Source organism: Rattus norvegicus, chromosome 4 (genome assembly GCF_036323735.1).
Source record: "Rattus norvegicus strain BN/NHsdMcwi chromosome 4, GRCr8, whole genome shotgun sequence".
NCBI lineage: Eukaryota > Metazoa > Chordata > Mammalia > Rodentia > Muridae > Rattus > Rattus norvegicus.
Genome location: NC_086022.1, coordinates 161,568,624 through 161,592,198, shown reverse-complemented (window position 1 = coordinate 161,592,198; position 23,575 = coordinate 161,568,624). Strand labels below are relative to the sequence as shown.

Genomic DNA, 23,575 nt, shown 5'->3' with positions numbered 1-23,575 from the left:
GAACTGGAGTCTCATCTCTAGTACCACAAACCACTAACGAACCAACCCAACACACGAGTCTCATCGTCCAGGCTGACTTGTTCTTAATGTGTCAACCAACGCGTTCGGAGAGGCCTAGGAATGAAGGGCACAGTCTTGGCCACCAAGGAGCTTGCAATTCCCCAGGTGGGATGTAGTTTGCATATCCCGGTGCTTCTTATTGACAATGTCTAATTATTGATCATCTGCTTGTGCTCAATACAGCCCTGTGAGCTGGGCCAGGAGCCGTCTGTGGGACTTTTCCAAGAGCTTTCTGGCTCCTGATACACACACATGTCATAGGGGCCTAGGGGGAAAATTTAAAGAGCACCATTTTCAGTTGGAATTTATTAGAAAGCAATCAATAAAAAAAAATCTCTGAAATAGAAAGTGAAAAATTTCCCATAGTTCCTGGAGATAAGATGTTATTAAAAGTAAAATGGAGATCTAGACAACAGTGAAATTTATCCCTGTATCTTATGTTATATTATAAATAGGTATATATTCATCCATACATCTGAAAGCCAACATTAAATATACACTATATTTAGTATAAATGTATTTTGACCATTATTCTAAGTCAGTATGAATTTTTCCTCCTCTTCTTTCTCCTCCTCCTTTTCCCAAAGTCTTACTATTCTGGTAAGAGCCTGGCTTTGAACTCTCTCTATGTAGCTTCAAGCGCACACTCCCCTTGCCTCAGTCTACTGAGTGCCAGGATTCCAGACATGCGCCACCAAACCAGATTATATCTTCTTTTTAACAGTCACAGCAGCATCTATTCACCGTGTGCCTCTCGCTCCTGCAGTGCAAGACACGAAACCCTTCCATGTGTGTCTGCTGCCCTGTTCCTATTAGGCCTCATTTCCATTAAACCTGTAGGGTAACAGATAAAGCTATCCTCTTGGTCTCTACACCTGCTTCCCCGTGGAATGAAGACGCTGGACGGAACCCTTTCGGAGCACCACCCACTACAGCACCCTGGGAATATCCCTCCTCCTTCCGTCCCTTCGGTTGCCTCCTGCCTTTGTGTTACCCACTTCCCAGTTTATGTCTCTGTTGTAATAAACACCGGGACCAAAGGCAACCGGGGGAGGAAAGGGTTTATTTATGTATCATCAGTGCTGAAGCCACAGGGGCCTCTGGATGGCAGGCAGATGACAGTGACGGACATGCACGGAGATCAATGCATTGGGGACAAGGTCTCTTTGGGTGAACATTAGATACTTCTTTTCCGGGTAGAGGAAGAGACAGAGGATAGAGCCCTGGGTGACCAGTCCTTCAGGCTGCTGCCAAGCAGTGTTCTTCTCTTGCCTTCTCTCTCTGTTCCTTTGTCCAACCCCAGGGTGTTGGCATTCCTTGTTAATAGCCAGGTATGCCTGACTCACTATAAAAGGGGCTGCTTACCCCTCCCTTTCTCTCGCCTCCCCTCTCTCCTCCTCTTGTTCCCTCCCCCCTCTCCCTCTCTACGTGTTCATAGCGGGCCTCTACTCTACCCACCTCCTGCCTATCTCTCTGTCTCAACTCCCCTCTCCATGCCCTAAATAAACTCTAGTCTATACTATACCGTCCTGTGGCTGGTACCTTTCAAGGAAGGGATGCCTCAGCATGGGCCGGCAGAGGCACTCCCTTCCCCCATACTGATGCCGCGCCGCCTCCACCAAACATACCCCTGGTTTCTTTTCTTTTTATAAAACACAACACAGGGAAGACAAAAATACTTCCAAGACTAGGAACTGTGTAGGGAAGCAACAACAGAAGCTTAGGTCTGCAGAGGAACCGTGTGTGTGTGTGTGTGTGTGTGTGTGTGTGTGTGTGTGTGTGTGTGTGTGTGTGTGTGTGTGTGTGTGTTGCTCACACAGGATCAGATAAGTGCTGGGAGGTCACCCGTGGGACCCAGCCCACCCTTTCAGGATGCCTGGGCTTGTCACGAAAACCACGTAGGGGAGCAGATATCCTCCTGGTTCCCACTTACTTCTTAGGAACCGGGTGACCTGAGCTAGCCTACCCACGGTCAGGACGTTACATATCCGGACTCGTGTTATCTTGGGGTCCTGGGACTCCTTGGCCGTCCTGCCTCCTCCCCGCCCTGTGGACACGTAGCCACTGCACGCTTCTCGGAGGGCTATTTCTAGCCCAGGTGCCGGTAATTTCGCCCTAGCCTGTCATCTCGGGCTGTCCATGTTTCAGCTGGGGCAGGCAGCCGAATGGGTTGGGGGTTCGCAGAATGCAGGATGTTGGGGCTTCCGGAGGCAGGCATCCCTTCAGCCAGTTAGAGGTCAGGACTACAGAGATGTGGGGGTGGGGGTCAGGCAGGACGCTCCTGCAACGGGGTTGGAAGGAGCTGGAAGGGAGAGTCCGAAATGCTCCCTGCTGCGACAGCACCTTCCCTGGTGAGAATCTTTTGTCCTTAGCAGAACAGAGAGTTAGCAGTATCCTGTGGTTGATGAATGCGAACTCTGGGGTCAGAAAATCTTGGCCAGAAATGAAACCCTTCCTGCACCAGGCAAGTCAAATTACTGAAGGGCTGAAGAGGTGGATAGCTCAGCGGTTATCTTAGTTCCAGCACCTGCCTGCTGGAAACTGCTCTTCTAAGGGGACCAAGATCAGGTCTAGCGTCCATGTTTGGACCGATCACAACAGTCTATGACTCCAGGGGCAGTGGTTGGCCTGTGTTGCACTGTGACCAAGTGTACCAGCTGCATCTTGTTGCTGCAATAAAGCATCCAAGAGACAACTCAAGAGAGGAGGATTTATTTTCACTCACTGTTGCAGTGAACATAAAGACCATCTCGCTGGCTGAGGCACAGTAGCAGAAGCCGCTCAAGGGTGTGGCGTGTGGAGTTTGCTCACGTTTGGGTGGGTCCGGAAGTAGAGTCTGGGCCTAGACTCCAGAATCACTGTAACTATCTGTCTTAGTTAGGGTCTTGTTGCTGTGAACAGACACCATGACCAATGTAAGTTTTATAAAGGACAACCTTTAATTGGGGCTGGCTTACAGGTTCAGAGGTTCAGTCCATTATCATCAAGGAGGGAACATGGCAGCATCCCTGCATCCAGGCAGGCATGGTGCAGGAGGAGCTGAGTTCTACATCTCCACCTGAAGGAAGCCAGGAACAGACTGAGCATCCTCAGGCAGCTAGGAGGGTCTCCAAGCCCATCCCCACAGTGATACACCAACTCCAACAGGGCCACCCCTTCTAATAGTATCCCTCCCTGGGCCAAGCATATACAACCCATCACACTATCATATCCAGCACCCAACCCCCAACCCCCAGAAATTTCTCCTGTTAGAACCCACCTTCTAGAGTTTAAACAGCCTCTTCCAAATGGTGCCACCACCTGGAGACCAAATGTTCAGTCACACGAGGTTGTGGAGACATTTGCTACTCAAATTAGAGTGTGGTAATGTCTACCTCTAGTGTCAAGTAAGGGTGGTTCTTCCCAGGCTCAAAGGTTACCTCACTCAATCTATGTTTCCAGCTCCGACTACTTAGCTGCAAATCTCACGGCTTTGTTTGTATCCACAGCTGTAGAAAGTTCCACTGCGTTTCTGCACCACATCTCCACTAGGCACTCACCAGCTCATGGGCGTCAGGGCTGTTTCCATGTCTTAGCTCTTGTGAATAGAGCAGCTGTCCATACGGACGGCTATGTGTCTCCGTAGTAGGAACCAGAGTCCTTGGGTATGAGCCCAGCAGGTAAAGCTGGATTTTAGGATTGAGCCCAATCTCACTGCTCCTGGGTGATGTAGAGGTCCTTATTGTCAGACTTCCAGGGACCTTTGAGCACACTCCTGTCATACACAACCACTCTTAGAGTAGTCTAAGAGACATAGGTGAGATACTGCTTGGAATCTGAGCAGTTCCACACTTGAAGGCAGTTTAGTCTTTGTTTCCAGTGACTTTACATTTCAGGAGTCCCCATTTCTTCCCCTATTACCATGTTTTTAGCAAGCACCTTAGCTGTTCATGGCTGCTTTTTCTTCTTCTTCTTCCTCTTCTTCCTCTTCTTCTTCTTCTTCTTCTTCTTTTTCTTCTTTTCTTCTTCTTCTTTTTCTTCTTTTCTTCTTCTTCCTCCTCCTCCTCCTCCTCCTCCTCCTCCTCCTATTTTCTCCCCCAAAACACAGGGTTGTCTGCTTTCCAATTGACTACATAAAGTGAGATTTTTCCCAAAGGCATTCTCTAACCTCCTAACTACCTTTCCCCGACATCTCTTAGCCAAGGCACTGGCAGTATGCATTTTCCACCACTGTCTTGGCCCCATCTCTGAAGAATGCAGCCATTGTCTGTAACTTCATGGCAACTGTGTGGGCACCTTGCCTGTCTTGGCAGCTTCCAGATCAAAGTCACATGACCACACCCGACTTCTTAGCAGCTCCACGAGAAGGTGAGAGCCATGCTCCTACTATTTTATTTCATTTTTTTAATGCAAGAGAACACTGAGACTTAAAACAAGCCATTGGATGAATCAAGATCCCATGGGCAATGAGCTGTACCCAGTTCACCCGTGTTCTATGCATTAGAGCTACGGAGTCCTGATGGAGGAGGGTATATCAGCTTCCACTGTGAGATCATGTGATATGGGTTTCCGGCTCTAAGACTAATCTATCTGAGTGGTTCAAACTTAACTTGTCAGCACGGTCAGCTGTATCTCAAAATAAAACAACAAAGAAGAACTTCGGTTTAAAAACTATTTCCTCTTCGGTTATGTACCTTGTAGTTCGGTAGTCTGCCAAAACCAGGGGATTTGGTTTAGAAAATAGAAGGTAATTACTGTGTATGGCTATCGGGTGTAGTGAGACAACTTCATTTTACATGAGGATGTACCGACTCTTATCTATGTTTTACCAGCATGCATGTCTGTGCATCACATGTGTACAGGGTCTCCATCAGCTGGAAGAGGATGTCAGATCACCTCAAACTGGAGTTACAGATGAATGTCAGCCACCATGTGGGTGCTGAGATTTGAACCCAGGTCTTCTGGAAGAGCAGTCAGTGCTTTTAATCACGGAGCCATCATTCCATCTGCCAGTGAGAGAAGTGTGATACTTTAGCCCGTGTATCAATTTAATATTCGACAGAACTGCTTCATGATACGTAATCATTAAGGAAAAGACAGACATTCTATCTGCTCTCAAAGTGAAAAAAGGACAGCTCTAGTAGCCCATTAATATGTGGTAAAGGTCATGGTGCAGAGATCACGATGGGGTAGAATACAAACACCAGGGAAGGTAGCACAAAGGGTTCCATCTAGGGTGTGCAATGAAAGATCACGGGGACACAGTTAAAATGACTTCTGAAAGCTGACCAGCTCTGGAAAAAGTACAAAAGCAGAGGGTTAAAAAGAATTCATTCTCTTCGGAATAAACATATTACAGCTCAGTGCCTTTGGCATCTCTTTTTCTTTCTTGAAATATTTTTATGTGAAATCATACTAGTAAACACTCTGAAAAATGTGGAATAACTAACCGACTAACCAGCCCAACCCCCCAGCTCAAGACACTAGGGCAAGCAGCATTTCCCCGTCATGTCCTAGGTTTGCGAATGGCACTGTTGGGAGGGACTTAGAGAAGAAGATTAGCTGACCTGTGAGAGGATCTGAGCCCAGGCATGTTTGTGCCTATATTCTAATCTTTCATAGCACTAACCAGGTCAGGGATGGTCCTCACCGTGAGGCCTATGATGTCTGGCTACGGGTGTTGAAACTAATTGAAGTGCCTACCACTACCACCATCCTCCGTGGCATCTTTCTCTGGAGTGCTCTGTGAGAACCCGGGCCTGCTGTCGCTCCTCCTGCCCGTGCTTTGCTTCCCTGAGAAGCTAAAGCCCCTAATGAGTGCATCTGGAGAGGACACCTGGTTTAGCAAGCAAGAAGTTCCCTGCCTTTCTCTACAGGGTATATGGCTCCAGAGTCAAAGGCAGGGGGACAGCAATGTGTTGAGACTCCATCAGTCTGAGTTCACGTTCTGGTATTAAAAGGAATGTATTTAAAATATAATTTCAGCCCTAATCACAAGACAAAGTGTCCAGGCTTTGTGAGAGACTGTCATGGCTCCACCATGAGATCCGAGGGACTCAGAATGCCCATTTAGACTGCATGGGTGTGACTACTGGAACTTCAGTTGCCAGTCTTCTACTCAAAGAGGGGTGTCACTTGCTCAACCTTATACTCTCCACAGAAGGGTGTAAGCAGCCAGCACACATGGACTTCCGCTGGGTCCAGAGCTGGCCCACGTTTTGCTCGAGGACCAGGCTTTGAGGCCTGTGCTCTCTTATGCACACTACCCTGTGACTTTCCTTCCCTAAGAGCTTGGTTCACCTCTCTCTTCAATGTACCTTGTTGCCCTCAAGGCAGAGGGATACCCTCTTTATCCAGACGCCATTTATTTCTTGATGCTGGGATAGTGACCTCTGCCGGGTCACTACCAATGATGGGAACTGCACCTGGGTCTGGTCTCGGCAAGAACAAGAAGTGCGCCCAACTGCTGAGCCGTCTTTCCAGTCTGTCAAAAGCTTTCTTCCCGGTGACCTTTAGTAGGCTTCTGTTTGAACCCTGGCATGCTAGTCACAATTCAAAGTCACTGACAAAAACTGGCCCTACTCAGTAGTGCAGTATTTTAAAGGTCACCCCTCACCATGCACACTTGGTTATACTCCTATATGTTTGGTTATAAAAAAAAAATCTAATCCCAGCCTAGTGGCTCATTCCAGGAATTGCAGAACTCTAGAGGTTGGGCAGAAATATTGCCTTGAGTTCAAAACCAGCCTCAGCAATAGGGGGCAGGGAGGAGGGAATGAAAACCTTGGCCACTTTTATAATGTGTAAGTAAATAGGCCCAGCAAATATATTTCTGTTGACCTGGGGCATGGCTGTGGAGATGGTGGCTGGAGCTTGAGATGGTATCAACTTCACAGAGGTATCCAGAAGCTGGGAGGTAGCGACCCAGAAAGAAGGTGGGAAAGTGTCCCAACTTTTGAGGTTCCTGTCTGACAGTGTCAAACAAGATGTGGACTAGGACCTGGCTGTGAGGCTAGAGAGCAGGGCCCATAAACTTGACTCTAGGGAAGTTAGTGAGTCTATTTCATGAAAGGTCACTTCATCAATTCTGTATTAGTATTTAGGATTATGTGTTGGTGTATTTGTGGGTGTCACATACTCACGAGTGTGAGGCTTGAAGGCACACATTTGCTGTACCCCCTGTTCTCCACCCTATTTACACATTCATATTTTATTTGATTATTTTATGTATAGGAGTGTTTAGCCTCACGTGTGTGTGTGTGTTTATGTGTGTGTGTGTGTGTGTGTGGTATGTGGTGTATGTGTGTGTGTGGTGTGTGTGTGTGTGTGCATGGTGTTTGGTGTGTGTGTGTGTGTGTGGTGTGTGTGGTGTGTAGTGTTTATGTGCATGGTGTGTGGTGTGTATGTGCATGGTGTGTGGTGTGTGTGTGTGTGTGGTGTGTGTGTGGTGTGTGTGTGTGGTGTGTGTGTGGTGTGTGTGGTGTGTGGTGTGTGTGTGCATGGTGTGTGGTGTGTGTGTGGTGTGTGTGTGCATGGTGTGTGGTGTGTGTGTGTGGTGTGTTGGTGGTGTGTGTGGTGTGTGGTGTATGTGTGTGTGTGGTGTGTGGGTGGTGTGTATGGTGTGTGGTGTATGTGTGTGTGTGGTGTGTGTGTGTGTGGTGTGTAGTGTGTATGTGCATGGTGTGTGGTGTGTGTGTGGTGTGTGTGTGTGTGGTGTGTGTGGTGTGTAGTGTTTATGTGCATGGTGTGTGGTGTGTATGTGCATGGTGTGTGGTGTGTGTGTGTGGTGTGTGTGTGGTGTGTGTGTGTGTGTGGTGTGTGTGGTGTGTGGTGTGTGTGGTGTGTGCATGGTGTGTGGTGTGTGTGTGTGTGGTGTGTGTGTGTGGTATGTGTGTGTAGTGTGTATGTGCATGGTGTGTGGTGTGTGTGTGTGTGTGTGGTGTGTGTGTGTGTGGTATGTGTGGTGTGTAGTGTGTATGTGCATAGTCTGTGGTGTGTATGTGCATGGGGTGTGGTGTGTGTGTGTGGTGTGTGTGTGGTGTGTGGTGTGTGTGTGCATGGTGTGTGGTGTGTGTGTGGTATGTGTGTGTGTGGTGTATGTGTGTGTGTGGTGTGTGTGTGTGGTGTGTGGTGTATGTGTGTGTGTGTGGTGTGTGTGGTATGTAGTGTGTATGTGCATGGTGTGTGGTGTGTGTGTGTGGTGTGTGTGGTGTGTGGTATGTGTGTGCATGGTGTGTGGTGTGTGTGTGTGGTGTGTGTGTGTATGTGTGTGGTATGTGTGTATGTGTGTGTGGTGTGTGTGTGGTATGTGTGTGTGTGTGTGTTGTGTGTGTGTTGTGTGTGTATAAGTGTGTGTGTGGTGTGTGTGCATGGTGTGTGGTGTGTGTGTGGTGTGTGTGTGTGCATGGTGTATGGTGTGTGTGTGCATGGTGTGTGGTGTGTGGTGTGTGTGTGTATGTGTGGTGTGTGTGTGGTGTGTGTGTGTGTGTGTGTGTGTGTGTGTGTGTGTGTGTGTGTGTGTGATGTGCATGCCTGGGGCCTGAGGATGTCAGAGGGGGTCCTCTGCAAGAACAACAAGATCTCCTAACCATCTCTCCATCTTAGCCATCTCTCCAGCCCCATCCTCCTTCTTTTTTGAGAAAGGGCCTCTCCCTGAACCTGGGGCTAGATCGCCTGGCCCCGACCTACTGAATCCCCCTGTCACAGGCCCAGTCCTATCCCATAGTGTTGGGGATACAGGTGGATGCAGCCAGACCTGGTCCATTGTGGTGGGGAAGGCATAGTGAGGCAACTTCCACCCTGGGGAGAGGAAGCAGAGGAAGAGAAGGCACAGCCTCTGTTCCCTATCAGTCCATTCTGCCCTCCCCCCCCCCCCCAGAGCGTGGCACGCTAATGCCCCTCAGATTCATGGCAGGTCTTCCCTCTTCCCTCTTCCCTCTTCGGAGTGACTCCGAATCTCGTCAGCGTGACAGTGAAAGCTAATTAATCATCACGCCAAGCCAGGAGGGGTTTTTTTCGCCCCCAGGCATGACTATTGTTTATCTTTATCATTTTTCTGGTTAACAGAGGAATACGTTCTTGTGGTAAGATACTCATGCTTGGTTCATGAGTGTTCCCTGTACTCAGCCATCGAGGGGAAGCCACAGTCAAGAGCCAGCACTGTATCTGGGTCTGTTTAACTAAGTTTATGGCATCGGACACTTAGGTTGTTTCCAATTTTTCATTATTAAAGATAACTTTTTGACAACTAGCCTCCTACGCAGACCCCCCCAGCCCCCGGACACGAGTGTGATTATTTCCTTTGTGTAGATTCCTAGAAGTGAAATTACTGGGCTAAGGGTGTGACATTTTCAAAGCTACTCATAGACACTGCCAAAGTGCTTTCTGGAAGGATCAGACCAGTTGTACTGTGGCCAACATTGATGAGCACACGTGACGCCCTCCACCTTCCCTGGAATTTCTCAACTTCTCTCAGCTCTTTTTACAGGGAAGTGATGCAGCTTGGTAGAGGACACTTGAAGCCAGACTCAGTTGACTAGGATTCAGAGGGCCAGATCTGAAACTCTGATTCCATAAAAAACTCATGTGAACTTGCTAAATCATTTCTCAGTCTAGTTTTTTTTTTTTCCTTTTTTTCGGAGCTGGGGACCGAACCCAGGGCCTTGCACTTGCTAGGCAAGCGCTCTACCACTGAGCTAAATCCCCAACCCCCTCAGTCTAGTTTTAAAATGAAAATCATACTTGGCAGTGATCCCTACCCACAATTATTCCTCCCTCTCTATTGTGGACCTCACTCTGTGGCACTGCCTGGCCCGGAACTTGCTGTGTAGACCCGGCTGACCTTAAGTGCATAGAGATTTACCTGCCTCTGCCTCTCGAGTGCTGGAATTAAAGGCTCGCACCACCATGTCCTACTCCCTCTGTGACCTCCTTACAGAACCTGATCAGACATTGATGCCTCCTCTGAGGCCTTAGCACTGCAGCGGATGTAGCTCTCAGCACAGTGGATAGACACTATTCATATCAGCATCGGTTCTCAAACCTTGCAGTCTCAGGACCCCCTCACACGATTGCAAATTACTAGGAACCCAAAGAACCGGTGTGCATATGGGTTGGGTCATATTTCATGTATTTGCCTCTAAATATGAGAAAAATCTTAAAACTATGCATTAAATTTAAATACAAACAAGTCTATGAACATACTTTACAAAAGTAAAAGAAAAAAGCTTGTGGTGAAGAGAAACAATGTATCCTCTGTCTCTGTAGTGTCTGATTTAATAGAAGACACCTGGGCTCACACATCTGCCTTTGTACTCGGTGGGGTGGGTGGCTGTTTAGCACGTATCTGGTCCATCCATCACCTAGTATCTGTAAAATTACCCTGGGACAGAAAAAGGCACTAATTGCCTGCAAACCACTTTGACCTTACAGAATTCTAAAAAGATGGCCACAACTGCAGCACCAGCGGGAAACCTACTATGGTGACTCCATTGCCCTAGCCAGTGATCGGCTCGGGGGTTTGACCCAGTATTGCCCTGTGAAGCACTGGCAGAGGCTACTAAGGGACTTTGGGAAAATGCTTGCTCTCACTGAAAAATGGAAAGATGGCATGATGTTTGGACATAAGATCAGGAAATAATATAGCCAAGACCGAAGCCAGGGACTGTGAACAGGCAAAGCTTGTGGTGGTTTTTGGTTTTATTTGGTGGGGGGGGGTTGCTGCTGCGGCTAGCTCAGGGTCTGGCCTCATGAGATAGACAGATATGGTGAAAGAATAAACTATGAAGAAATGGAGGCATCTCAGTACCATGTCCTGAGGCGAGGAGCACACTGACTGAGGGATGTGGTCACAGAGAGAATCCAGGTCCCTGCTGGGAGAACAGGCTGGGAAACTGGAAGTGGTATTAGGTGGCCATGAATTAACCAATTCATCAAGTCTTAGTGGTCTATAGGACTGCAAGTTCCCACTGAAAGCACAGCGGTAGAGGAAGACGCTGGCTGATTCGGGATGTTGCGATGCATTGGCTATTCTTGGGTGGTTCTCAGTAAGGACTTGTTGGAAAGACAAGTGAATGCCGGACACCTTCCTTTTAGCTTCTGTGTTTGAAACTCTGGGCAGGACACAGAAGCTATGTGTTTGAAGCTATGGTCAGGTTTAGCTTTGTGGGGTGATGTCCTGCTTGAGAATTTATGTGGATTACTTCTGCACTGGGGTCTTTAAGCTAGGTGAGGGAGACAGGCAGAGTACAGAGGGAGACCCAAATCCCTTATCCAGATTAAGCCCATGACCCATGCTTAACGAGCAGTGGAAACTGGAGCCAAATCCAGGAAAGCCTACTAAATTTTCAGAGACTGGATTGGCAGGCTGGTCCAAGATGAGCCTTAACAGAGCCACACAGTAGCCCTCACTCCCTGAACTTGTGGTACTCAAGCCATCTCCAATGGCTATCTGCAAAACATCCCCACCCTTTTAAATTCCAATGTTTTAGAGGGCTTGGGGATGTTGTAACAAATGACCACAAACTGGGTGGCTTAAACAAGAAGGATTTGCTTCTCCTAGCCTTAGTGCCTGGGAAGTCCAAGATCAGGATGCTATTAGATGTAGTTCCAGGGAGGGCTGGTTCCCTCATCTGTGAGAGGTTGTCCTTGTGCTGTATGTCCTTATGTGGCAGGGAGTACAGAGAATGAGGGTAAGTTGTTAGGCTTCTCAGAAGGGTGCTAATCCCACTCAAGCAGGCTGCATCCTCACCAAAGATTCTACCTTCTAACAGCAGCAGCGTCAAAATGAGGATCACAACATAGAGTTGGGGGCAGAGAGAGCAATTCACTCCATATCACCAAGGGGTTATCTCCAGCAGAACTCAGGGTAAATGCAAAAATTTCCCAAGATATAGCAACAGAAAACATCGGTGGCTTTCTGTGCTCCAGGCATTTACCTGCACCGTCACTGTTCTAGTTTCCTTCTATTGCTGTGATAAAACAGCACAGCTAAAAACCACATGGGGAGGAAAGGGTTTATCTGGTTAAGACTCCCATGTCACCGCTCATCAAGGGAGGTCGGGTACAGGAACTTAAGTAGGAACCTGGAGGAAGGAACTGAAGCAGAAGCCATGGAAGAGAGAGGCTTACTGTTTTTCTCTCTCCCTGGCTTGCTGGATTTGCTTTCATATACAACAAAGACCATTTGTCCTAGAATGCTGCCGTCCACGATGAGCTGGGCCTGCTCACATCAACCATTAATCTAGAAAATGTTTCCATACACTTACCTGTAGACCAATCTGACCAAAGCATTTCCTCAATTGAGAAATATCCCTGGCTTGTATCAAGTTGACTAAAACTAACCAGCAGAAACCTCCACTTCGCACCCTCATAATAACTTTGAGATTTTGACATCAGGTTCCTTGTCATATTGGGAGCTCAGATAGTGTAAGAAATCTGCTGGGTTACCAAGTTGCTGCTCTATCTAGCTGCTGCCTCCAGCTAAGCACTGCCTCCCTGTGTGCTGTGTGAGAGCTGCCTGCCTGTATGCACTGTGGGCAAGAAATGCCCTGTGTGTGAAACCAGCCGAAGATACACAGAACGACCATGTCTAAACAACAACCAAAAGATAAATGAGAAGTAAATTAGTTGCAGCACTTAGCAATACAAAATAATGATTTCTATCTGCTAAAACTCAAGTGAAGTGTCTTATCTCAAAACAAGCTCACAGGCCAGACAGTTGTCAGGCAAGCAATCAGGAGGGATGGTTGGACAGGTGGGAGCGTGCTTCTCCATTCTGACCACCACACAGCACTTCATATAGTTTCTGACTCCGCTGTGTCCCTGGGTGAGGGCCATTCCAATCACTTCCAGCCAACACTCCCAATGACTGCAGGATACACGTGCTTGGTCCTGACCTCTATCTGGATACTTGAGTAAGGTTCATCCCCAAGATACCCTCCTGATAAACATGGACCCCTCTGACTCTTGGTGAATCTCACATCCCTCCGTGTTTGTGCAAGAAAGAAACTACCAGTAGGACATTGAAAGCCCTGGTGCAGGAGAGGACTGTTCACATCAAAGCGATGCACAGAGATTTCTTTTAGGAGCCCCAGACTTACTCTGAGACATTTGACCCTTGTTTTCTACTTCTCCCCAAGCCCTAGATGGCTTCTTAGAATGGTTGAGGATGAAGGGACTTGAAAACTTTCCAGGCCAATACTTCATTCCCCAAGTAAAGATTTGGGTCTCAGAGAGGGTAAGTGACATGTCTGAGTATTCAGAGCAGAGAGTGAAGAAACAGAAGTCAGGTGAGGACACGCCCTTTTTTGGTTGCTAGCCTTTTGTGCCAATTGATCTCAGTCATCTCCAACTTGACAACCCATTCACTGACTTATTGAAATTGTTTCTTTGACTCATTTGTCAATCAACATCAACATGAACAATTGTGAATTCTATGTCTTTACCACCTGTGTTAAATGTGTTCACACTTCTTTATTTTCATTTATTTATTTTATTTCATTTGTACTTATTTCCATCTTGTCTAGAACCTTTAGAGGTGTTAATGGTTAAATTAACTTAGAAATTTAACCTTGTAAGACTTGTTCTGGGCTGGAGAGATGGCTCAGTGGTCAAGAGTACTGACTGCTCTTCCAACGGTCCTGAGTTCAATTCCTGGCAATCACACGGTGGCTCACAACCATCTGTAATGGGATCTGATGCCCTCTTCTGGTGTGTCTGAAGACAGCTACAGTGTACTCATAGAAATAAAAATAAATAAATCTTTAAAAATTGTTTATTTTTAAGTGTGTGTGTGTGTGTGTGTGTGTGTGTGTGTGTGTGTGTGTGTGTAGGTATGTGCTTTTGGTGCAGTGCTCTTGAAGGCCAGATGAGGATGTTGGATCTCCCGAAGCTGGAGTAACAGGTATTGAGAGCCATCTAACACAATGCTGGGAACCAAGCGCTTAGGCCCTCTGCAAGAGCAGTATGTATTCTTAACTGCTGTGCCATGTCTCCAGTCCAAATTTTAATATTTTGAGGTTTGCTATATAAAACCCCGATTTAACCTAATTTTACTTAGTTTTAGACTTTGACCAGATTGTATCAATACTAGCCTTTTTATTGATACTAATTTTATCCTTTGACTTTAGACTCAAGCTACATATGTGTTGAGCTTAAACAATCATAAAATGTCGAAGCCAACCAACAGATTGGGAAAAGATCTTTACCAATCCTATAACAGATAGAGGCCTTATATCCAAAATATACAAAGAACTCAAGAAGTTAGACTGAAGGGAGACAAATAACCCTATTAAAAATGGTGTTCAGAGCTAAACAAAGAATTCACAGCTGAGGAATGCCGAATGGCTGAGAAACACCTAAAGAAATGTTCAACATCTTTAGTCATAAGGGAAATGCAAATCAAAACAACCCTGAGATTTCACCTCACACCAGTGAGAATGGCTAAGATCAAAAACTCAGGTGACAGCAGATGCTGGCGAGGATGCAGAGAAAGAGGAACACTCCTCCATTGTTGGTGGGATTGCAGACTGGTACAACCATTCTGGAAATCAGTCTGGAGGTTCCTCAGAAAATTGGACATTGAACTGCCTGAGGATCCAGCTATACCTCTCTTGGGCATATACCCAAAAGATGCCCCAACATATAAAAAAGACACGTGCTCCACTATGTTCATCGCAGCCTTATTTATAATAGCCAGAAGCTGGAAAGAACCCAGATGCCCTTCAAGAGGAGTGGATACAGAAAATGTGGTACATCTACACAATGAAATATTACTCAGCTATCAAAAACAACGGCTTTATGAAATTCGTAGGCAAATGGTTGGAACTGGAAAATATCATCCTGAGTGAGCTAACCCAATCACAGAAAGACATACATGGTATGCACTCACTGATAAGTGGCTATTAGCCCAAATGCTTGAATTACCCTAGATGCCTAGAACGAATGAAACTCAAGACGGATGATCAAAATGTGAATGCTTCACTCCTTCTCTAAAAGGGGAACAAGAATACCTTTGGCAGGGAATAGAGAGGCAAAGATTAAAACAGAGACTGAAGGAACACCCATTCAGAGCCTGCCCCACATGTGGCCCATATATATACAGCCACCCAATTAGACAAGATGGATGAAGCAAAGAAATGCAGGCCGACAGGAGCCGGATGTAGATCGCTCCTGAGAGACACAGCCAGAATACAGCAAATACAGAGGCGAATGCCAGCAGCAAACCACTGAACTGAGAATAGGACCCCCGTTGAAGGAATCAGAGAAAGAACTGGAAGAGCTTGAAGGGGCTCGAGACCCCATAGGTACAACAATGCCAAGCAACCAGAGCTTCCAGGGACTAAGCCACTACCTAAAGACTATACATGGACTGACCCTGGACTCTGACCTCATAGGTAGCAATGAATATCCTAGTAAGATCACCAGTGGAAGGGGAAGCCCTGGGTCCTGCTAAGACTGAACCCCCAGTGAACTAGACTGTTGGGGGGAGGGCGGCAATGGGGGGAGGGTTGGGAGGGGAACACCCATAAGGAAGGGGAGGGGGGAGGGGGATGTTTGCCCGGAAACCAAAGAATTATTATTAAGTATTAAATAAATTTAAAAAAAAATGTCAAAGCCAAAAAAGATCGTGGGACTTGACATATAATATTTGTAATATATTATATAAGATATCATATATATATAATACTTCTATAGTATTGAAGACATCTTCCTCATAGACTCTAAAAGAGTCATGTACTTAGTATGTTTATAATACAATTTATATGCACTAAAATTGTTTTTGAGCATTATTTTTACAAAGAGAGTTAGTGTATAGAATGATGTTTTTCAGGGCTGGAGAGATGGCTCAGTGGTTAAGACCAATTGCAAAGGACCTGTTCATATCCTAGCCACAATGCAGCTCTCAGCCTTCTGTAACTTCAGTTCCAGGGCAGCCGACACTCTTGTCTGACTGCTGATGGCACTGCACATGTGTAGTGCTCAGACATACAAGCAGGGAAAACACCCATGCCCATAGAGTCAAAATATCCTTTAAAACCATATCATTCTGCACTAAGCTGTTTTCTGGAAGCATGGTCTTATTGGTCTCAAGAATTCTTCTCCATATGTGTTGTCTTTCTGGTATGATTGACCCCCTACTCCAGGGCAAGTATTTAACTTAAGTGGTGGTAACCATCACTGATACTTAGAGCGCACAAGAGGCAGCATAAGCAATGTTTGCTAGACAATGGACTGAGCAAGCCCTTGCTGCCCACCGAGAGTGATGGATAAGAGGCAGGACTGACCTGCTGATTCCAGCAAGAGCCACAAGGATGCCATTCCCGTAAAGACAAGAGAATGCTTGTTTCCGGCCAGCATCTGCCAGCGATGGTCCAGGAAGGAGGACAGGGATGTGGATCATTTCTCAGAAAACGTCTCTCTTCAGGCACAGATTCAGTTGGACTGGGAAGCAAAACCTTTTGAGGAAGCAAAAAAAGGAACGAACAGGGTCTTTCTGGCCACTCTGCCCTTCTCTCCCTCCAGCTTTCTCTGTCTTTCCCCACTGCCTTGTTAGCAGTGAGTCCCAGTCTCAGAGTCTAAGAACTGTTGTGACTCGGAAAGAGCCTGAAATCTGAGGGAAGAGAGGCTACAGCAAGAGGCCTTGACTGTTGCATTGTGAAGCATGACACATTGTAACTCTCGCTTCTTTGTTAATGAAAAGAGATGAGGACGGCTCATACGGACAGGAAGAAACCAGAAAAACACACACACAAAACACAGAGAGCATTTAAGCAATGCTAGAAGTTGCTATTTGGAGCACATTGGCTTATGGTCCTCTATCAGAGAGGACCAGTTGAGGCCTGGCCTAGTTAAAAGAGAGTCACTCGGTTGGCAGTGTGTCACCGTGACTGCTAGCTTCATTTTGATTGTTAAATAAGCTGGGTGTGTAGGTTCTCTCGTGTGTATTTGAGCACCTCTGAGTGACTCTGTCATCTTGATCATTTTAAAGAGTACAACCAAGCATAAAAATCATGTAACAATCTGGTCTAATTTTAAAGAAAAAAATCCAAGTACTTGACTAAGTTACTGAAGACATACTCAGCCAAAACCCTTGCTTCTGAGACATAAGACAGGAACTGTTGACCCCTTCCAATTTCTCTTTCCTTTTTTTATTCATTAAATTATGAGAAGTACATTCTTTCTTCCCTTACCTGTACAGAAGGTCAGACAAAGTCAAGGGTGACTTGAGGAGAAAGTCGGGGGATTCCAGCATTCCCTTGAGCTCGAAGGGGAAGTTGAAACTCATTATGGTGTAATTACGTACGGGAATAACCACGGCTGTTCCAATGAAGCCTGAGAGTTCACATGTGGGAACCAGATGGACCTCCTGTAAGCCTGAAAAACAGCATTGTCCCCAAGTGCTGAGCCCCCCACCCCAACACCCATACACAGGGCCTCAGTTTTCTTGCACGTAGGATGAAGCAATTGGCAAAGATTATCCTTTCTCTACCCAGGCTGTGGTAAGCCCGAAAGAACGCAAAACATTTAGGAAAAGCCCCTGCTATAGTTTGCCCTTTAATGTCTCTAAAGATCCACATGCTAGTAGACTGATCTTCACTTAAAGACCTTGTGAGTCTCACTGGTGGCATGCCCTTAAAGGGGACTGTGGGAAGACAGCTACAGTATACTTATATATAATAAATAAATCCTAAAAAAAAAAAAAAAAACAAGGAAAAGGGGAATGTGGGAATCCAGCCTCTCCTTCTCTTCAGCAGCTCAACAATGAGATGACTTCGTTCTATCACACAATCCCCGTCATGGTGCACTGCCTCACTACTGGCCCCAGAGCCCTGGGATGTCCAACTATTGACTGAAACCTCCAAGTCCATAAACTAAATAAACCTTTTCTATTTATAAGTTGATTATGCCAGGTAAGTTGATAACGGGGGCTGACACAGTAATCTCAGAAGACCTCCATGGTCTCACACTCCAGCAACATGTTATCACTGTGGCTTAACAGGGATGGGTGAACGGCAGGGCACACACACACCAATCCTTCCTCTACAGTCTGTGAGAGATGGCTGAAGGGTACTTATTTATTTAATAATTGACTATCGTTAGCTGCGTTCATTAGTCACTTATCAGTTCCCTGCTGTAACAAAATGCCTGACAGAAGTAGCCTGAGGTAGGAACAGTTTATTTCCTGGAAAATGATGTGTGTTTCCAAAGAGATTTCAGTCTGTAGGCCTTAGCTCCATTGGTCCTGGGCTCCCAGGGAGGCGGACCATCACAGCAGAGGGAAAAGGTGAAGGGCAAGAGGCAGAGAGTTAAAAAGAAGGGCTGGTGGACAGATTCAGCCCCCAAGGACATGACCCAGTGACCTACATTCTTTGGTTAGTCCCATGTTCTGAATTTCCCAAAATAGTGTTGTCAGTTAGGGGCTGAACGTTCAAACACAAGAGCTCATTGCGGGTGGGAGGAGGACATAATATTAATCAAGAATGTTGTTTGTTTATTTATTTATTTTGCCAGCTCAATAGGTACAAGTGACCCTTATGATCACATTTTTCTGACTCTTAAATGTTTGTCCGTATCTACTTTGGCATTTCTTTGATTCATCTTTGGTTCTCTTGGTTTGAGCTGCTTGGTCTAGACTCCTGTTTCTTTGGTTTGGTTTTGTATTTTAGGGGACTGAGATCTTGGATTCATATTTATTTACCCATGATCTTTAAGGAGGACAACAGTGCTAACCCTGACTTATATCTGTGGTGGGTAATCTTTTATTTTATCATTGCATTTTTCTCAGTATTTCTAATTAGACTCTGAATGTGTTTTATTTCCTATAGTTGTGGACTACACCATGGGAAACATGGGTGTGAAAATGCTGACGGCTCCTTCATATGCTGGGGCCAGGAAATATTTTCCCTTAACACACACACACAAACACACACACACACAAACACACACACACACAGATATAAATACAGACAAATGGGCACAATGGACACACACACAGATATAAATACAGACAGATGGACACAATGGACACACACACAAACACACACACACACACAAACACACACACACACACACACACACACACACACACACACACACACACACACACAGGGCTATTGCCTCCTTCCTTCCCTTTGTCAGGCTTTTCTAAGTTGTTGGAAGGCTAACCTGCTCTATCTCAGAAACCACATTCAAGACACCCAATGAAAGTATCTTTTTGTCCCAGATCATGTGTGCAATATTCTTTCTAAAAAGAACTCGGGGAGGGGTGTCCTGATTTCAACTGGAGCCCAGTTTCCATGTGTATCGTTTCTTTCTTGAGGATATACAAGTGAATGTTCTTCTTGTGACTCTGGAAATTATTTGGGGCAGAAAAGCATAATCCAATTTAGAAATGTTTGGTAATTTGGATAATAAGGTAAGTAAGAAACTTCTAGGAACAACTCTGCAGATCACCTGATTGTCCATCAACCCAAAATATTTACCAAACAGCTACCCTTTATGTAGGACCCAGTGCCAATTACTTTCTGATACAGTCCTTTGGGCTCAAAGAGAGTCTAGTGAGCAGAGCCAACCATTCCTCAGGGCTAGCCTAGTTGTCCTGCTGTTTGACACTGGCCCTGTTTTCTAAATGAGGAGGGGACAGGTCCACCTCTGTCTCACATGAGGATTTCTAGCTGAACAACATCAGAACAGCATCAGATAATGCTCTGACATCCTCCGTGTGTGTCTTAGTTAGGGTAACTATTGTAGTAAGAAAACATCATGACCAAAAGGTTTATGCATTCATATATCATAGACCATTACTGAGGAAGGCCAGGATAGGAACTTGAACAGGGCAGGAACCTAGAGGCAGGAACTAATGTAGAAGCTATGAAGGGATGCTGCTTACTCGCTTGTCCTACCTGTTTTCTTACAGAACCCAGGGCACCAACTGAGGAGTGGCACCATCCACAATGCACCAGGTCCTCCCTCATCAATCACTAATTAGAAAAATGCTCTTCAATTTTTCATAAAGCTCAATCTTATGGCGAAAATTTCTCAATTGAGCCCCCATGACTCTATCATGTGTCAAGTTAACATAAAATTAGTCAGCTCAATTCGTATCTGTGTTACGTTTGCATGGGTTGCCTCTGTGTCCTCCCAACCACTCCAGCAAACAGCCTTGATTACTGTTGTGGGATGAAGGCATGTATCCTCACCTCCAAATCCATACATTAACCTGATATCCCATGTGATGGGCATCTGAACATTGGGTTTGGGAGATTAGGGTTCAATGAAGCCCTTACAATGGCTTTTATAAAAAGGAAGAGAAGACTCAAAATCTCTCTGAAGACACAATCAAGAAAAAAGCCCATGCCGAGAACCTCACTAGGGTGGCATCCTCATCCCAACTCTCCAACCTTCAGCTCTCCATAAAACAGAATTCGTTATATAAGCCACTAGTCCATGACATTAGAGCTGAGATGGCCAAGGTGGACGTTCTCCATACAGGTGAGAAAAACCAAGGCTCAGAGATGTTAATTATAATCTTATCAAAGCCAGTCTACTGTTTCCCCCTGCACTCTGCACTCAACACAGTTGACCCCGGTTCTGAGTCCTCTCCTTAGTGCTACTCAGTCTATGTGTTGCTGATTGATTTTTCTGGGCCATGGCTTTTCCCCATCCATGTGTTATAAGCCCTTTGAGGGCTGACCTTTGTTTTCTACTGTCCTACATTATACCCAAGAGAAGACACAGTGCCTGCCTTACAGTTGACACGAATAAATATTCTAGCTCCCTGATTTCAGAGAAAGAATCAGACCACCAGATGCTCCCTTAACATGCGTTAATTTGACCTTATGTAATGTACATTATGTTGGTAAACTGTCCTGTGCCATTTGAGCTCATTGAGAAGCTGTCTCTGGAAATGAGGCTGTCCCTCCAATTTCAGACCCAAGAGTTGTTTACATCACATGTCCTCCAAGATCCCTTAACTGGGGACAGGCCTCTAGCTCAGTGACAGAAAGGGAAGAGAGTAACAAAACAGCCCTAGAGTAAAGACACCAGGCCTTTGAGAGGGTACACCATCTCCAGCAGATGCTACTGTTGTTTACCCAGTGATGTACACAGGCTTTCCTGAGAATGAGAAGCCACAAGTCCAGCCAAAAAGAAAACTCTCGATCAGGAATTCCTGCTAAGTGCCTCAACTTTCCTGGTCAGGCTTTGATGAATTTTAGGAGCACCCAATTGGGTGACTTGATTCATCGTCCTGCTGTTATTTGTTCTTTTCTTTGGAAGGCTCACCTGAGGGGACATTGCTTCACCGGGGCATCTGCATTGGGAACCCCAGCTGTCTGCCTTGAAGGGGCTTCCCCAGGTAATTTCTGCCGGATGTTCAAAGTGCATGATCTCCCTCATCTAAATCCTTGATATTTTTATTTATTTATTTTACTTTTTCCTTGTTATACTCTCCATAAACTCGTTATAACCATGATTATTGTAGATCATTCTGATGATCGCACAGCACGGCATCATTTGAACACTTATATGTGGCAAAATGAGCACGCTCAAAAGGTTCTAAGCACCGTAGTCCTTACCAACTGTGGTTGTTTTTTTATTATTGTTAAGAAGGTCCATTTTACATATATGGGTGTTTTGTCTGCATGTATGTCTGTGCACCATATGCGAGCAGAGCCCCTGGAACTGTAGTTATAGACAGTCATGAGCCACCGCATTGGTACTGGGAATCAAACCTGGGTCCTCAAGGAGAGCGATCAGTACTCTTCACTGCAGAGCCATCTCTACAGTTCACCTGGCTCACATGTATCTTCTCACCTCATAAAACGACAGGAGCAATAAAATGCAGGCCTGCTTTCTGAGGCTTGTAGTTTGGGTTAGAAATAAGCTTTAGTAGGTTTGATCAGATACCTAAAGACGGAGAGCCAACGAAGTGACTACCTTGCCCAGAGTCCGACAGCCAGTTCCTGTCAAGGCCAAGACTACAATCTGGCCTCCCAGCAAAGCTGAAGTCTTTGTATCTGGCTAATTAAGACAGATGTATCTGTTTCCCGGGTCTGAATTATTTTAGTGTCTCCCAGGTCCTATGTGGCAGACAGCACTTCACCACAATTTTCTATCTCCACTAACGAAAGCAAGAAAAACCATTTTCCACGGTGGGATTTTTTTTTCAGCATTAGGGATGAACCCAGGGTGCAGCCCTACCCCTCGCCTCCTACCCCCCACCCACCACCTTGCAAGTAAAGCAAGTGTTCTACCACTGAGCTATATCCCCACCCCATATTTGGATGTCATATCTATCTGTTGGGGATATGAGTATTTACGTGTGTGTGGTCACGTATGTGTGCATTCTGACAGGGAAACAGGCACTGAGTGGGAGTGTTAGGAGCCCAAGATCTAATCCCAACGTCTATTGTTAGTAAGTTGTAGATGAGGGGGGAGGGGACGGTGGTATGTTAAGTTCTAAACTTATCCTCACCTCGAAACAGCTGTCTTTATTTTTTTTTTCTTTTTATATGAGATACAGAGCGAAAAATTATTCTTTAATATAGAATACACATCGTGCCATGGGTGTTATTGGCAACCGGTTTGTACTAATTCGAATGCCATAAAGGGCTGTAATGGTGGCTGAGCTGATCTGTTCTAAGAAATTCAGTTTTAATTCATAGGATAGGTCCATGAGAAAGCTACTTAATGATTACGTCCACCTTACAGATAGGGAAACTGAGTCTCAGAATGACGTGACTTGTCCAAGAGCATATATCTTGGAAGGAATAGAGCCAGGACTTGAACCCACGTGGTCTGAGTCTGGTATGTGTGCTTTCTTCCCCTCTATGTGTGGAGCCCCTTGGCATGGGGACTGTGTGTGCATTATTCTGTGCTTGCTTCTCCCCTCACCATGGGACGATAACAACGGAGCTGGGTTGAACTGAATAGGAAATGGTGCTGGTTTTAAATGAACTCCATTGCTTAGAAACTTCCAGAAGAGATGCTTCAAGACAGCTCTGGGCAACACCCTAAAGACATCCCGGAATGCAGTGGTGTTTGGAGTGGGTTCAGCATGAAGGGAACATTTCTGCCAGCTAGCCCCTGCTCCCCCCCCCACCCCGGCCTTAAGGATTCAATGTTCCCGGGATTCCTAGAACTGTTTGTTGGCCGAAAGCGGAATGCTTACCATAAATCACAGCAGAGGGACCAAAGGTGACCGGAACCTTGGGTTATCTTGTGGCCCAGCCAGCAACGGGCACCTATTTACTAGATTCCCACAGCCGTGCAGGGCTTCCCCCATCAGCTTCCTTTAGGATTACTCACAGCTACTGTAAGCAGGGGGCGGGGCGTGTGGGGAAGAGATCTGTCCGTCTCTGGAGTGCCTCTGTGGCAGAAAGCCAAAGGGGTCTTAGGACCTCTGAGCCTTGCTGCCTGGACAGGAAAACTCGGCAGTTCACCTAGGCAGCTCGCAACCCGGAGCTGACTTAGCCGCTCGTCATTCACGAATCTCATTCACCAAGTGGCCCAACGAATAGGAAGGGCTCCTTCA

General features: G+C 46.0%; 1 long non-coding RNA gene across 1 annotated transcript; it reads right to left on the bottom strand.

Moving 5' to 3' along the window:
* Positions 1-2,980: 2,980 nt before the first annotated feature.
* LOC102547991 (uncharacterized) lies at positions 2,981-23,543 on the bottom strand. Its single transcript, XR_353668.4, has 4 exons — positions 23,213-23,543; positions 17,232-17,415; positions 16,326-16,496; positions 2,981-5,045 (listed from the first exon to the last, which is right to left on the bottom strand). It is a non-coding gene; the product is annotated as an uncharacterized LOC102547991 (long non-coding RNA).
* Between the last annotated feature and the right edge of the window lie 32 nt (positions 23,544-23,575).